This window comes from Leopardus geoffroyi, chromosome A1, assembly GCF_018350155.1.
Source record: "Leopardus geoffroyi isolate Oge1 chromosome A1, O.geoffroyi_Oge1_pat1.0, whole genome shotgun sequence".
Classification (NCBI taxonomy): domain Eukaryota; kingdom Metazoa; phylum Chordata; class Mammalia; order Carnivora; family Felidae; genus Leopardus; species Leopardus geoffroyi.
In genome coordinates, this window is record NC_059326.1 from 48016062 (window position 1) to 48032754 (window position 16693).

Below are 16693 nucleotides of genomic sequence, written 5' to 3' on the forward strand. Positions count from 1 at the left end.
AATTGCTGGGTCGTAGGGTAGTTCTATTTTTAGTTTTTTGAGGAACCTCCATACTATTTCCCAGAGTGGCTGCACCAGCTTGCATTCCCACAGAAAACTATATTTCTAAAGGAAGGTATTTGTTGGATATACCCGTGAAGATGTCCAATAAACTGTTGAACATGTAGCTCTGCAACTCGGGGTAAAGGTCTGGGGTGAAGAGAGAAATTAGGAAGCTTCTACTTATAATTGTAGGCATGAGAAGAATGAGAAAATAAGGTCTTTTGCAGTTTCGAATATATTTGCTTATCATATCTGCATCCTAAGATGAGGAAGCCTGAGTGGCATGGAGCTCTGGAGGGCTGGGGGTGGCTGGGGATGGAGAAGAGCTCACGAATGAATGTGATAGGGTGCCAGAGGCACGTTTTACCTACTTCACAATCTGGCATAGAGCTAAAGCATTTATGGTTGAGGAAGGTGAAGGATTAGAGGATGCAACCAGGCAGCTCCTTGTCATTTAAAGTGAGACAACCAAAGGATGATGGGGCAGAGCTTCTAATGTCCTACCTAAAAATGAATCAAATCAAATCAGTTTTAACATACATGCAGGGTTGTTTTGTTTTGTTTTGTTTACTACAACTGGGCTGGAATTGGGGCAGGGTAGGGGTCAGAAATGGGGCGTGGAGGGAGGATCATGGCCTAGCTCTTACTTTTCTAAACTCTAATAGTCGAATACTCAGTGGTATTTCTTCAGTCTTTTAGACCATCACCTTGTCTGTTCTTTGGAGAATAATTTTGTCATTGAAGCTTTCACTTTGGCAAGAATCCGATTCATCAAGGAAGACAGAACTCCGTGTTTGCCTGCTTCAAGGCAGAGTTAAAGTCTACTTTGGCAAGCCTTACAAGGAAAAGAGAGAAAAGAAAATAAGAGCCATAAATCATCGGAGGCCAGAATACAGGATTAAAGATACTCAATCCATTTCAGAGAGGACTTTTGCTAGCATGTTCACCTAATGACCCTGTATTCTCCCATCAGCCTTTAGATCCTCCCACTCCGTGTGAGCTACGGGAGTGACATCTTATGTTAGAGGCAGCTACGGGGAACGATGAGATTCTGCAAGACTGGCATAAGGCTTACTTCTTAGTGACACTTCTAAGGGTCATTGTTCTTAGGCAGGGTCCATTTTGAGAATTTCATGTTCGTGTTTATGTAACAGTACATCTTCAGAAATAATAAGCAGTTGTAACTCAACCCCTGTTGGTCTGTGGTAAACAGAGGAGAATGGCAGGGTTCCCATCTTGTAACTAATCCGCTCCCCTTCACATGACTAATTTAAGTTGTGCATTCACAAACCCTTGGTGAGAATCAGATTTTAAGGGAACATATACTTCGTGAAATTGGGCAATTTTTAAAAGCCCAGGCCTCCAGATTTGTGTTCTGTACACTTGAACTTTAATGAACTTTTCTTCCTTTTCAGATAGGCTAAGAACACCTCTACACCTCATCATGAGTCACCTAGGTAATTATTACCTGTTGATTTTATAATAAAATGCTACTTATCAAATCTATCATGTCACTCTTTACAATATTAAGAAAAAACAATTTATATGGGCCAAATTACACCTGGAGACTGAGGAGAAAAAAAAATTGTTATGATTTGTTTTTAAATTTAACGACACTCTGTGTCAAGAAATCCTGCAAGGAACCTTCAGATAGTACAAGGAGCTTTACTTCTCACGTACAGAAGGCCGTCCTGCCGTAACTCCGGTTATCAGTATCCACTTGGAAATGAGGTAATTTGAACAAGGAATCAACACTCTGGAGCCTCCCCTAAGCCTTCATGTTATAGCTTGAATTCAGTTAAAGGCAGTCCTCAAAGGATTGCCTGTCAGTTCATTGTTTTCAATTAGAATGTATTTACCCTGAGAGAAGAAAGAAGGAAACTGGCATTTATTTAGCCAGGCTTTCCTGCTGTAGTGTGTTTCCAGTGTAATGATGCATGTACCCAAGAACCTAGTATACTGTGAATAAATATTTGTTGAATGAATAAATAAGTAATTAGCCAATGACAAAGTGTTCTCTTTGATTCCAGGGACAAGGGGAGCCTTTCAAGCGCAGTCATCTATTGTTTCCTGGAGCTGAGGTAATATTAATAGAGGAAGTACTCATGGACCTTCCATTGGTGGCTTCTGTGCCTCAGAATTAGCACTAGAAAAGTGCCCTCAATTTTCCTGCATGCTGAAGTGAACTAATCCTCGTTGAGCCGGGAATAGAAGGTCAAGGGTCATAACTGTCATCTTTCTGGGACACTCAACTTCCTGTGGGGGTCCCTGGGCCACACCCAGAGATACTCAACAACTTCACAGGGGAGGACTCTCGGGTTCCTCCTCTCCCTCCCCTAAACTTTGTTCACTAATCATTTGGAAGTTTGATTTGGGAGTTGTGCTTTAAAGCATCTGGCTTAGTTTTGAAATACAGCAATCACTGTTTCAGATTCCCCCACCCCTACCCCTCCGCCCCCCACCCCCACCCCGTCTTTTTTTTTTTTTTTTTTTTTCAGCATATGTGATGAGAACAGCCTTCGTCAGAACCATGCAGCAGCCGAATAGTTTTTGTGTCGCAGGAGTGGGACGCTTGGATTTTAGTCACCTTCTTTACTTGTATAAGCCACAGAAACAAAAGCTAAACCTGGTGCGTAGCCATGGTTCAGTTCACCCATGATAGGCCCTGAGAAGTTAGCCTTGGTTTCAGATACGTGTAAGTAAGCCATGGTGATTTGAAGTTGGGGAGAATGAGATGTGGTTGATGACATTTCCTGAGGATCTGTTGAGTAAGCGGTCGACTCATGTTTCTAAGGAGCATTCGGTTACTTCAGGTCAAAGAGATTTGCATGAGAAATTTGTGCACCTGGAAATATAAATTGCACGCTTAATAATTGCATGTGCAGTAAGGGAAGTTTTATTAAGGCCTCGAGGAAGATTGGACTCACTGGCCATACGTGCTAACAGCAGTGAGGAGAAAACACAGGTCTAGTTGAAAGGGATTACAATCTGGGTTTAGAGCAGGTGGGCGCTAGGATTCAGAACATTCTGACGATGAGACCAGCAGGTAGAGCTGGGAAGGGCGTCTGGGCTAAATGAGCAGCAGCAGAAATCCAGTGCTTTTCCTTTTTATGTGAAACACTCAAGTTTTGTGGGGAAGATTAAGCCTGAGAAATCTAAGAACAGTTTGACTAGTTACACTCTGGAAATCTGGCAAGAGGAAAGGTGAGTGATTAAGGTGGTTTCGGTCTAGCCCATAGTGCTCAGCACTCTTTGGCACTGCTTGGTTTGGCAAAATTGTTAACACCCTTCTGGAGAGAAGCTTGGGGCTGAGAGATTAAGGGCATTACAGGTCAAAGGTTGACTGTGTTAATGTATTTATTTAGGAAACCATACAAAAGCCCTTATTAACCTTGGCTTTTGGAGACCGGGGTTGTCAATCCTTCACTTTCGTGATCCCATTTTCACCTAAAAATGTTTTTGAGCAGCCCAGTATCAAAACAGAATATGTACCTCAGGTAGAAACATGTTGAACTGCGTGGTACCTGGAATAAATACTACGTACACTGGCGGCTTCGTTGGTTAGCTACCTATCACGTGAGCCGTTCTTTCGTTCCTATAAATTTAGTTACTATTTCAGGAGAGAAGGTAAGTTATTTTTCAAAAATAGGGTGGAAGGAGTGTTCTCTATTATTAAAAAAAAAAAAAATTCCTCTTTCAAAATGAAGCTTTCAGATTCCGAATCGTTTAGGGGAGCACTGTCTACCTGAAAAAAGAAATACGAGGTGTCTTTTAGTCTCAGGGGGGTTTAGCAACAAACCATTATTGTTTGCAGGCTGATTGTTCTGAGAAGGCGAGCTGCCTTAATGACAGCTTAGGCAGTAACAATCCATGATATAGTACTTACTTGGATGTAGCAACAACTGTGCTCTAAGCCAAGAAGAAGGAGGAAAAAAGTCAGTATCTTGTGCGTGAGAAGCTTGTAGATACCCTGAGGTGACTTCATATAATTCTAAAATAGCAGGTAGCTTCTTGCATAGCTAATCAAGGCATCAGCGCCTGGAGCAAGTGGAGGTGGCTGACAGTGTACTTTGGTTTCAGATGCATTCAGCTCTTTTTGAGTGATATGAGCTTAATTCATATTCTGGTTTCTATACTAAAAGTTTATGTGTTCTGATTTGGCAAATATCCTCCTTCACAACCTGACAGAGCGTGCTTTGATAAAGCTGCCCATCTTAACGTCTTACTTGCATTTGTTCATTTGTTCATTATATGCGGTGAGAAAGTTCGTACAGCTGAATAAAGGGAAGAGGGTTTTTTTTTGTTGTTGTTGTTTTTTGGGTTTTTTTTTTTTAAGCATTGAGTTATACCCCACCCTCCACTTCCATTCATTGCTCAGCAAAGGACAAAGGCGGCTCACCTGAAAAACTTGAAATACACCCTGTAGGTAAGTGGAAAGAGCTCACAGAGAAAGGAGTCATCCTGACTTTGTAAAGTAGGTAGGTCATTTCTGGAGAGAGCAGCACCTTCATGAAAGTGAAGGTCACAGAGTGACATGCTTAGGTAGTTTTAATTGCCAGCGTCTTGAGGTCTTCCAAAGAAAGTGTAACATCAGTGGATGGCTTTGGTTTGTCATTATGTCCATCCAAGCTCTGGGCTGTGGTTTTGGTTCTATAAATCCCTCTGGTTTAAGATGTAAAGGAAACGACTTCTCGTAGGGACCATTGGCCACTTGCTAGGCAATCACTGTTGTGAGGCAGATCTGCCTTATAAAACAGAGGGCTCAGGCTCAGTGCTCAGGAAGCTACAAGTGGAAACTCCACATTCAAAGAGCCCATAATTTTACTCTAATAGATATTTAGCAGCTTAAATGAAATAACAAGGAATACATTCACTCAGGCGCCATCCAGGAGGATTTGCTGGGTATTTTACATTCCACTCTTTGAAAGGAAAAACATAATTTTTTATACTTTCCCATGATATATGAATATTTTGGTATGCAAAGAGATAATACATAGCATACCTTTAAGGCTAAATCAAGTTCTGTTTGGCCAAAGGGATTTACTGCTATCAGTATAATGCAGGCCAGTCAATCAAGTTGAATTTTTCCTCCAAATCAGTGCATTAGCGTTCAACCAGGCAGCCTCTTGCTTTTTTGGTCTGGTTTGTTCACATGCTGCTCAATTTTCAGGATCAACAAATACGAATGCTGTAACTTACGACTCCATGCCTGTTTCTCCTTACTCCCCAGGACCTAGCTCTCGGGGGTAGTTTGTGGTTTCAGTCATTTTTCCTTTTATCTTTTTTTTTTTTTTTTTTTTTAGTTAAAAAAAAGTTTTCTTTATTTTGAGAGAGAGAGAGAGAGAGCGTGCACATGAGCGGGGGAGGGGCAGAGAGAGAGGGAGAGAGAGAATCCCAAACAGGATCTGCATCGTCAGCACAGAGCCTGACTTGGGGCTCCATCTCAGGAATCGTGAGATCAGGACCTGAGCCAAAATCAGGAGTGGGATGCTTACCCAACTGAGCCACCCCAAGAGCCCCTGTGATTTTTTTCTGTTAGCCACTCAGAACTCCATGGGTCTAAGCAGAGTTTATCATCCTGCCCTCCTTCCAGTCTCATACACCTTCAAGTCACAGCCCTGATTCTTCTTTTGATTCCCCTCTGACATCTGTTCAGTGCCCTCCCTCCACGGTGCTTGCCCTCCTGTAGTCCCTCTGTGTCTCTAGGCTGGAGTCCTGTCACATCGACAGGACTGAGTGTGATGGTTACTATGGCAAAGCACTCAGGCTCTGCAGTTAGAACAGACCTTTGCACTTAGTGTACCACTTCTGTTACTACCCAGCTGAAATGTGGGGGAAATAATAGGACTTCCTCTTAAATAGGAGCAGGCTAGTAAAATACTTGGCATGTTGCTTGGATAGTTAGTGCTCCATAAATGTTGGTCATTATGAGTGTCCGCTGGTCTTCCTCACCTCGCTACCTCCTCTTGTCACCATCAGCAGAGTTGTCTTCCTTCTACTTGGAATCAATCAAGCTGCGGCCCTTCTCAGAAATCCTGGGTCACGGCTAGTCCTGTTGGCTCAGGTTTGCACACATTCGGAGCCATCCCTCCGTAACGACTTCATGCTCAAGTCGTCCTCTTTGCGCCCTTCCAGCCCCCTGGGACAAAGAGCACAGCCCATTCCACTCTTGCACCTCGGTGCCTTTGCTCATGCTCCACCTGGCATGCTGCTCTCTGTCTCTGCCACTTGTTAGTATTCTCCTCATCCCTTGAGGTCCTGTTCAAGTGACATCTCTCCCCCCCAGGAAACCTTTTTATATAAATATGTTTGAAGTCTTTTTTGGCCATCTGGTGAGAATTGATTACTCTTTTGGTCACGGTCTCATGTCACTTTGCTCGTACCTCTGGTGAGACTTGCCCAGTTGCATTTTGTAATAGAGTTAGTTGCAGATATCCGTCTCCCTCACGGGATTCTGAACAACTTCAGGGCAGGCATCGTAGCATTAAAAAATCTCGCTATCTACACAGTGCTTTGGTCATAGTATATGATCAATAAATGTTTTAGAATTGAATTAAAATTAGATATTATGCGGATAGCATCTAAATATCTGTAAGTGGACTGGACCCGCTGGGCACATTTACTATAAAACTTAGTAGGTGTGTGTGACTCTGGTGATACGAGTGGGCCCTCCAATGTCTTTGATAGTCAGCAGCAGGGGGACTCCTCACTCACCCCAGAGCCTTGATGAGATAGCAGATAGAATGTGAGCTGGTGGGCAGGAGTCATCTTTCACATGGCTCGCAATGGAGAGGTTAGAGGATAGGGGTTTCCTCCCTTGCTAAGAGGGTAGAGAGGGAGAGCTACTCTTGCTCGGTACATAGTCCTAAAATGTGATTCTGGGTCACTCCATGGTGAGAGCTGGACAGGGAGAGTTGGGATTTATCCCTGGATGACAGGAGGTTGACATTTCCTAAAAAGCCCGATTCCAGCATAGAGGACACCCTTTGTCATCGGATAAAACGTTCACTAGCGTGCAGGTGGGAAAGGTGCCCAGAATGTGTTGAAACCTCTTTTCCCCTTCTTTTCTGGTGACAGGGCGGTGGCTGGGACATGGCTGCCCACCTCAGGACTGCAGTTCCTGACAAGCTTGGCAGCTAGGTTTTAGGCAAAGAAATGTGCTTAAAATTTATGTGTGCAACTTCTCACTCATTTCCTGAGGGCAAGTCTCTGGCACTGGGTCTCTACTTTTTCTTCTCTTCCTACTGGCAGGGATGGAAGTCATTGAACTGACCTTGGAAGCCATTTGTTGAAGATGGCAGAGCTGTGTCAGTGTGGCTCACTGAACGCCTGGGCGAAACAGAGTCTCCTGTTGCAGTGAGAACAGTATCAGCCGCTACATTGCGTTTATTACAGTGGCTGTCGGTTCCCCCATACAGGGTCTTTTCTTTTCCCAAAGCTGTCCCCAAATATTTGTTGAACACTGACTATGTGTTAGGCCCCCACTACGTGCGAGAATGAAAACAAGAATGAATGATTCTCAGTCTCTGTCTTTAAGGAGTTTATAGCTAGGTCCAACAGATAAGACACATTGTGATAAAAAACTATACAGGCGTGCTCTCGCCAGACCATGGTCAACCTATAACCTGAAGGTTAGGAAGGAAGAAAAGAAGGAAGAAAGAGAGGTTCCTTTCAACTGTAGCGAGCTAGAGAGTCCCACGTAGGAGCTGGGTTAGAAAGGTGGAGAGATGCAAGGAAGACATTCCGGACGGGCAAGTGCAGTGTGTATTTTGAGATTGGGGGAGGTGATAGTGAACTCACAAGTTTGGACAGACTAAAACAATTTGTTTTGGACCAGGGAGTAGCAGTAGTTACCTCTGGACAAGTTGTTGGGATGTGACTGGGGCAACATCTTGAATACCAGAGCGCCTTGGGAGTTGGTTTCTCCCGGCAGCCAGTGAGGAGCTGTCTAAGGCAACATCATTGCATACCACTGTGAATCTTTCAGTTTGCATGTAGTAACCCAAGCAACATTTTGTTTGTTCACAGATTTGTTGTCCTGGCACCTCGTAGGAAGCTGTGAGAAATTTGCTTCAGTCTCTAAAGTACAGTTTTCTACAAATAGCTGGTTTGTGTACCAGGGGCCTACGGCCATTCCACAGAGCCAACTTCAGAGGAACAAATATATGGATGGTTGTGTCAATGGCTCAACCCTTTCCTTTTAACTCCACCTTGAAAACAAACTTCCTGTCATCTCCCTAGGAAGATTTTCTACATTTTCTACACCAGTGACTTCTTACTGCACCTGTCTTTGTGTAATTACTTCTTTTAAAAAAACACAAGTAAACTTTGCATGTTTAATCTCATTCTTCTTACCTCACTAACTGGCATTTTATTGATTTACCTGTTCAAGAAGTCATGTTCAGACTCAGCACCTCTGCAGTTACTCTTGTTTGTTTTTATTTATTAACCACCTAGCAACATAGTCTTTACGGGAGCCCTCCGTAACAATTGGTATCCTACACACATGTCTCCAGTATTGTGTCGATTTTTCCAGCCATACACACATGTTTCTTCCTTTTGAACCAGTAGCAGGAATCTCAAAACTTGAGAAAGTCCAGCTCAGAGAAAGTTGACTTCTAGGTGGTTTTCCTTGTCTTATCTCCAAAGAGTTAGATGTCTGTGGTCTTGAAATGGCAAAAGTTTAGATGAAGGAGAGTTTGACTGCAGCTGGCAAAATTTGAGTCATAACTTTCAACTTGGGCGGGCTAGCATTAACTTCAGCGTGTTCCCTAAACATGTGAGGGTAGAAGGCCAAGATGCCGGAACAGTATTCTGTGACCCTTTGTCCAAGAGTGACCTTTCTTGAATTATTGAATCAGATGTGGGAGAAGATGGTGTGAAAATAAGAAGGCTTCTCAGATGTTTGAATTTTAGAAGACATTATTCTTGCCAATATGATGGAAAATGTTGTATAATTCATTTAACATTGTAGAAAATCAGGAATGGAAGCTCCTTTTGGGCCATGGGAAAAAAAAAAAACCTCTCAACTTATAAATGTTGATATCTCAGTAACTGTTTAACTTATGGAATATTCTGTGGGTCTAATCAACAGAATTGTGATCAACAGTGTGGTGATTTAGCTTCGTTTTTATCACATTCTGGCAAGTTGTGTTTAAACAGGTCATGATATCTTATTCTTTAACTACTATCTCTGTGTTTCCCCTCCTTACAAGAGCAGGGCTGTCATTTAGAGAAGTGAGCCCACGTTGGTGCTAGAATCACAAGGATGCTTTTGCTGCAATATGGATTTGGAGTGTACAGTGTAACCATTTATTTATCTCCATCCACATATGAATTAGCTTGTTTTCCTATCCCTCCCTGGCAGTGGCTGTTGCTTCTTTTAGTTGTTACCTTTTGTTCTCCCTACACATTATTTTTCTTAGTTTCTAAATACCATTGTTTTTGTTTTTAAAGTTTATGGTTGGGGATGGGGGACAATGGGGAATGACTGTTAATGGGTATAGGATTTATTTGGGGGGATAATGAAAAGGTTCGAAAATTGATTATGGTAATGGGTATGTGACTCTGAATACACACACAGAAAATAATTGAATTGTATGCTGTAAACATGTGCATTTCTTGAGCACCTTGTAGAACCAGATTCTCTGGGCCCTAGGATCCGTGGTGAATAAAATGAGTAAGTTCCCTGTCCTCAAGGGATTGATATTCAAGTGATGGAAATAAATACTAAATAATTAAAAAATTATTTTGTATAGTAATAAATGCTCAAGAGAATATTTAAAGATGAAAATACTATAGAGAGTTTATTTTAACTTAAGATAGAATCTTCAGGAGAGTTCTCTCTGAGAAGGTAGCATTTCAGGTGATCCTAAATGATAGAAGAGCAGCCAGACATGTGCATACTTGGGGCAAGAGCACTCCAGTCAAAGGGAATATACAGGGTCAAGTTCCAGGGTGGCTGGGTATACCAGAGGGCACATGATGCAGGTGTTGTAAGGGGAAAAGCCCTTTATTTTTGTTGTAATTACAATGGACAGCCATTGGGAGATCATAAGTAGGGGCATGTGAGAGTTTGATTTCCATCTTCAAAAGACTTCAGAGACCAGTCAGAAGGCTGTGATAGTGTTCCAGCTGTACTTGTGTTGTAGTGACATTGGGGAGATGTAACACGTGGTTGATTTTGGAGGCACAGCCCAGTGTATGTGTCTTTTATATTTCCTAGCATAATGTGGCATATACAATGGATGCTTTGTTGAATGGATGAATGTTTGGAGAGGGCCGTAGGGGGAGAAATATCTAAGTAACAACGGAAGGCCAATGATACATCAAACTTTGGTGCCATGAAATATTGACTTTTGAATTTATCAGTAGTTGTTGACTTCTTGATGGATGCTACTGTGGATTGTAGTCCAAACTTGTAATATCAGCAGTCATAATGCCAGACTAATTCCTTGAATTTCACTGTTCATCACAATGCAATGCGGAAAAAGAGGATTTAATTTGAGGTGAAAGATATTGTGTAATGGAGAAGTAAGGGTAGCTTTACTTTTAAGGTAATCTCTTTTCTATACCTTGATATCTTCCCATCATTGCCTCCACTTGTCCTGGTGATATTTGTTAAGTTATCAACACCTTTAAAAAAAAAAACCCAAATCTAGAAATTAGAGGGTCAATATCTTTGTAGTGATGTTCATTTGGGAGCAGAAATGGAAATCATGAGATATGGAACCTACTCTCTGTAGGATCCATCTCATTATCCAAGATATAAGGACACCATAGGAGTCACTGAGAATTGCTTTCCATATTTAGATTTCTGGTTTGTTAGAAATTAACTGCATCACAATAGGTCTACGCTCTGTTTCTGGGAAGCAGCTGGCATGGAAGGGAAAGAAGATATTCTCTGAATATCAGTTTATATCCTGGTTCTCTTGCTTACTGCATGAGCTTGGGCAAAACACTTCATTTCTGGGTTTGGTGTGCTAAGCTGCGATATGGTGGCAGTAATCCACTGCTTTCAGAAAATAACTGCCTTTCAGTATAATTTATACAGGAGATCACCTATTTAAAGTAATTCAAAACATGGTCTCTTTACTTCCTTTCCCTTTTCTTTCCTGAGGAAGTAGTTGTCAGGTGTAATTTTATTGCTTATCAATATTGTACTTGTTGTATGAACATAGAGGGGCTGTAGTCCTGTGGAAAAGTCTCACCATGGTGCTAAATTGGGTGCAGAGTTCTGGCTTCCCTTTAGGACATGCATGGATAACCAGCATAGCCAAGGATTAAATGAGTGGATGGTTTTCTGTGATTATGCCAGAATCTCAACCAATGATAAAGATATACGACCTGGCAGAAGTAAAAGTAAAGGTTATAAGTACATTTGGATGAAGGCTACCGAGACTGGAAAAGGATTGACCTTCCATTCAGATGTGAGCTTTTGACTTGGTTGCACTTTGCTTCCTCTCCAAACTGGCACTTTATTTTCAGCCTTCAAATAAAGAGCAACCATTTGATTTTGTAATGTAAAAACTATTATTGCCCTTAGGAAAAGGATTACTGAACTTTCTGTACCTAGTGTTTATGCCTTTAATAAGCACAGTGTTTCCAAGAGAATTGAATGCCTTTTTGTACTGTGATGTTTTTCTACCACTGCATCTGAGTTTTGTACCTTAATGTCTGGGAAACTTGTTTTTATAAATTCACAGAAACCTGACAAACAGTAGGAATTTGTTCTCTGTCCTGTAGAGATGGGCACATCCCTAAAGAGCTTGTTGATCTCATGCTAGCTACTTTGCTGTGAGCCAGGCGCCTTTCTTTTCTAAGGGAAAGATTTATACAGGGGAATAAGGTTCATGGGAAATAGCAGACTCAGGTAACTGCAGTGCTAACAGGCAGCACCACATATCGTGGGTTCATCCACTTACCTATGGAAACTCTTACAGGCTCTAACATTTGATTGTGCTTTACAGGTTGCATATAGTATTGCATTTTGATTCCAACTATGGCATCATAAAGGGCAATGACATACAAAGACCTGGTACTCTCCTAAATATTAAAAGCCAAAGCACGAAGAGGAAGAGTTTAAGTGTGGGGCAATGAAGCTGGAGAGAAAAGCAAGAGTCAGATGGCAAAGTGTTTTGTGTGCCAACTTCAAGACTTTAAACTTCATTCTAAGAAACTTCAGGAAGGTAAGGCAAAATCATGGGAGGTTTGCATGTCAGGACGTGAGGTTTTCAGTCATATATTTTAGATATGTCTTTCTTGGGGCTCTACGGAGGTTTGATTTGAATGGCGAAGGCTGGAAGCAGGGAGACCAGGTGGGTAGTTGTGGAGAAATTCAAGTAAACAAACAGGAAGTCTTGAAGTGAGTAAAGATAGAGAGGACAGAGAAATTGGGACAGAGTTGAGTGAGTGAATGAATGAGTGAGTAAAGAGTGGTAATGAAATAAAGGCAGTTGGAAGATATGACTAATTCACTCTTTTGGTTAGACAATTTCTTAACCAATCAATAGATTAAACTGTGTTGAAAGAAAGATTTTTGTAGTTGGTGTCGGCAAGATGGAGTAGGAGATACCAGCCTTCATCCCCCCTCCCTCCCTGCCCCCTAAAGAACAACATTAGGCAGCTATCCACAAAAGAAAATAGCCTTGGGAGGGCTCAAGAGTCCAACCAAGGACTTAGAGCAACACAATGGAGCCAAAACAAAAAAGGAAAAGAAAAAGAAAAAAGGATAATAACCGCACAGAAAGGATCACTGAGAGATGAGCTTAGCTGAGATATCCGGAGGTGGCTAGGGACCAAGAAGATGGGGTAATCAATATCAGTTGCACAGCATGTACCATAATGGCCCCGGTGGCCTGCTCTGCAGAGGACTCTGGGCAGCCCTGCAACTGAGCCCCCACGGCAGCCAGACTCCCCACAGCTTTCACAGAGGAGAACCTGGTGGTATTTGTTGGCACAGACCCCAGTGGCCTGCTCTTCAAAGGACACTGGCAGTTTTTGGCGCTGAGGTAACCAGCAACCGCCACAGTTGAAAATTCCCCAGAGAAGGAGTTACTGTGGTATGTTCTCTAAAATGAGCTGCTCTTTTACCACTCTGGGACCTGGGCTGTGCCTCAAAACCCTGTGCACACATTGGATCCTGGAGCCACAGCTGCTGCACAGGCACCCCCGTTTCACGACTCCAGCTCTGTGGCTGCTGTTTGTGCACAGGCACTCCAAACAGTGGCTCAATGTCAGGCATCAGAGTTACCCCTGCTGGAGGCCAGCCAGTGCTCCAGAGCCTGGAGTTGCTGTCACTTCATGTGCACTTGCACTCCAAACCCCAGCTCTGTGGCTGCTCTGTGGATACCCATGCATCAGACACCAGTGCCACCACCACAGCTATGGTGTCAGTGAGCCAGACCCAGCCCCTACAGGGATTCCCTGAGGCCCTGACATTCACTGTAGGAGAAAAAGAGATCAGTTGGTCTCCAGCAGTTTTCATAACCAAAGACCCCAACCGCCCTAGCTCCTTCTGTGGACACCCACAGTTTTAACATTGAGGACCTTTGCAGTCATTGCCAACACTGACATTAGCTGACAGATCTGCACAGAGGCTACACCACTGGGCCTTTCCCAGAGTGGGAATTGCTACAAACAACCCAGCCAGCATCCTCACACTTACCTGCAGGTGAAGGTCTTTACTTACCAAAACCAATTCATAAAGTTGGAAAGAGGCAACTACTCAAACAAATGTACAAACATCATCAAGAAACATGAAAAATCAAGGAAACAAGACATGACCAAATGAACACAATAACTTTTCAGTAACTGACCTCAAAGGAATGAAACCTACAGCCTCCTGGATAAGGAATTCAAAATCATTGTTTGAAGGAAGCTCAACGAGCTGCAAAAGAACACAGATATTTGGGGGGCGCCTGGGTGGCTCGGTCAGTTGAGCGTCTGACTTCGGCCCAGGTCATGATCTCGCGGTCTGTGAGTTCGAGCCCCGCGTCGGGCTCTGTGCTGACAGCTCAGAGCCTGGAGCCTGTTTCAGATTCTGTGTCTCCCTCTCTCTCTGCCCCTCCCCTGTTCATGCTCTGTCTCTCTCTGTCTCAAAAATAAATCAGTGTTAAAAAAAAAAATTTTTTTTTAAAAGAACACAGATATTTGACACCAAAAGCAAAGGCAACAGAAGCAAAAATAAACAAGTGGGACTATATCAAAGTGAAAAGCTTCTTCACAGAAGAAATAGTCAACAGAAATGAAGAGGGAACCTATGGAATGGGAGAAAATATTTGCAAACTATTCGATAAGGGGTTGGTATCCAACATATATAAGGAACTCCCACAATTCAATAGCTAAAAATCAAATAGTCTGATTTCAAAATGACCCGAGTAGACAATTTTCCAAAAAAGACATATATAATGACCAACAGATACATGAAAAGATATTCAACATCAATAATCGTTAGTCAATGTGAATTAAAACCACAATGAGGTATCACCACATACCTGTTAGAATGGCTATTATTAAAAAAACAAGAGATAAGTGTTGGCAAAGATATGGAAACAAGGGAACCCTAGTGCACTGGTGGGAATGTAAATTGGTACATCCACTGTGGAAAATAGTACAGAGGTTCCTCAAAAAATTAAAAATAGAGCCACTATATGATCTAGCAATCCCACTTTTGGGTATATACCCAGAGGAATATCTATCTTAAAGAGATATCTGCACTCCCAGGTTCATCACAGCATTATTCACAATAGCCAAGACATGGAAATAACTTAAGTGTCCATTGATGGATGAATGGACAAAGAAAATGTAGTATAAAATGGACTATTTTCTAGCTATAAAAAAGGAAAAAGACCTGCCATTTGGAAATCCATGATATCATGGATGAACCCGAAGGGCATTATACTAAATGAAATTAGCCAGACATTGAAGGACAAATACTGCATGGTATCACTTATACGTGGAATGCAAAAAGAAAAAAAAAAATCGAACTCATAGAGTAGAATGGTGGTTGCCCATGGCTGAGGGGTGTGTGTGTGTGGGGGGGGGGGGGTGGGAATGGGGATTTGTTTGTAAAGGGTACAGTCTTTCAGTTATGAGTAGGTTTTGAAGATCTAATGTACAGCATGGTGACTGTAGTTAACAATACTGTATTATATACTTGAAATTTGCCGAGAAAGCAGGTTTTCAGCATTTTCGGTGCACACACAAACACACACAAAGGTAACTACATGAGATGATGGATGTGTTAATTAGCTTGATCGTGATAATCACTTCACAATTTATATGTTTACCAAATCATCATGTTGTATGCTTTAAATAAACACAATTGTATTTGTCAATTATACCAATAAAGCTGGAAAAAAGAGAAATATTTTCAGGTAATATTTACTGGGGGTGTTGGGTTTAGTTGACTATAGCCCCTGGACACAGCTTCTTTTTCAGTCACCTTCAAGACACTGCTTTATCATCATTCAGAATTTCTTTGTAGCTGATTCCCCCTCTGAAATAACAAATTTTATTGAAACCAATCAAAGGAAAATGAAAAGAGATAAAATACTGCATATTTATTTTACTTCTCTGTCTACTGTGATTTCACCCCAATAAGTTTTTAATGCTTGTAACAGACTTCATTTCTTCTTACTTTCACATTAGGGAAAAAGGGAGATCTAAATTGAAAGATACAATAATAGTAGTACATTTTTTAGATTATAAAATTTAGAGGATAGCAAATCAGATCTGGTATTCTTGGTGTGGAATTAACATATTATTTGGATGTTTTCCACCTTGTGCCTTCCATAGGAAATATTTACAGTTTCAAATTTATACTCTCTTGAGCCACAAGATTACAAATGAAGGAGTCATATCATCTGTGAAGACCAGATTGCTGGAGAAAATAGGGGAGATGCTGGTCAAAGGGTACAAAGGTTGAGTTATAAGGAATGAATAAGTTCTTGATATCTAGCAGTCAGCATGGTGGCTATAGTGAATAATACTGTATTGTATACTCAAAATTTGCCGAGAGAGTTGATCGTGATTGTTCTCCCCCCCACACACAAAGATGTAACTACGTGAGTTGATAACTAGATATGTTAATTAGCTTGCTTGTGGTAATTATTTCACAATTATTTGCATATCAAAACATCACATTGTATACCTGAAATGTATACAATTTTTATTTGCCTAGTAAACCTCAATAAGGCTGAAAAAAATAAAGAAATATAAACATCATCAAAAGCTAAACTATTTACCATAAATGAGGTGCATAAATGCCTGTCAATAACCCACAAAATAACAGTAAATTTTAAAGAAAGAAAGAACATACATTGCGATGCATATAGTAGGCATTAAGCAAAATTGTATCATCACCCATGTAAGAAACATATGCTGTGAGCAAATTATTGAGTTGGGGTCAAAAACGTTGAGAAGTGAGTCCAAAAACATATAAGAAAAGGTTCTTTCCTTCCAATGTAGTTGATGAGACATATATATCAATATACATTATCTGACAGACTAGAGTGGGATAGCAATACAAGGCAACATTGCAAGACACCAAGCAACTTATGGTTGAAAACCAAAGAGATGATGGTAACAGTAAATGTCCAAGAGGGAAAGAAAGTTACGTGGGTCCAAGCGGTTTAGGATGGGTTCCATA

General features: G+C 41.5%; 1 long non-coding RNA gene across 8 annotated transcripts in view; it reads left to right on the top strand.

Annotated features, from left to right (window-relative positions):
* LOC123598554 overlaps positions 1-16693 on the top strand; it is a 42897-nt gene that overhangs the window by 15208 nt on the left and 10996 nt on the right. For 2 of the 8 annotated variants that reach the window (XR_006712699.1, XR_006712693.1), the window contains 4 exons: positions 1458-1499; positions 1671-1773; positions 2073-2123; positions 2541-5337. This is a non-coding gene — a long non-coding RNA (uncharacterized LOC123598554). Of the gene's footprint in view, positions 1-1457; positions 1774-2072; positions 2124-2540; positions 5338-7293; positions 9490-16693 lie in introns of those variants that run through there. The other 6 variants (XR_006712691.1, XR_006712685.1, XR_006712690.1 and 3 more) reach the window with 5 other exon arrangements.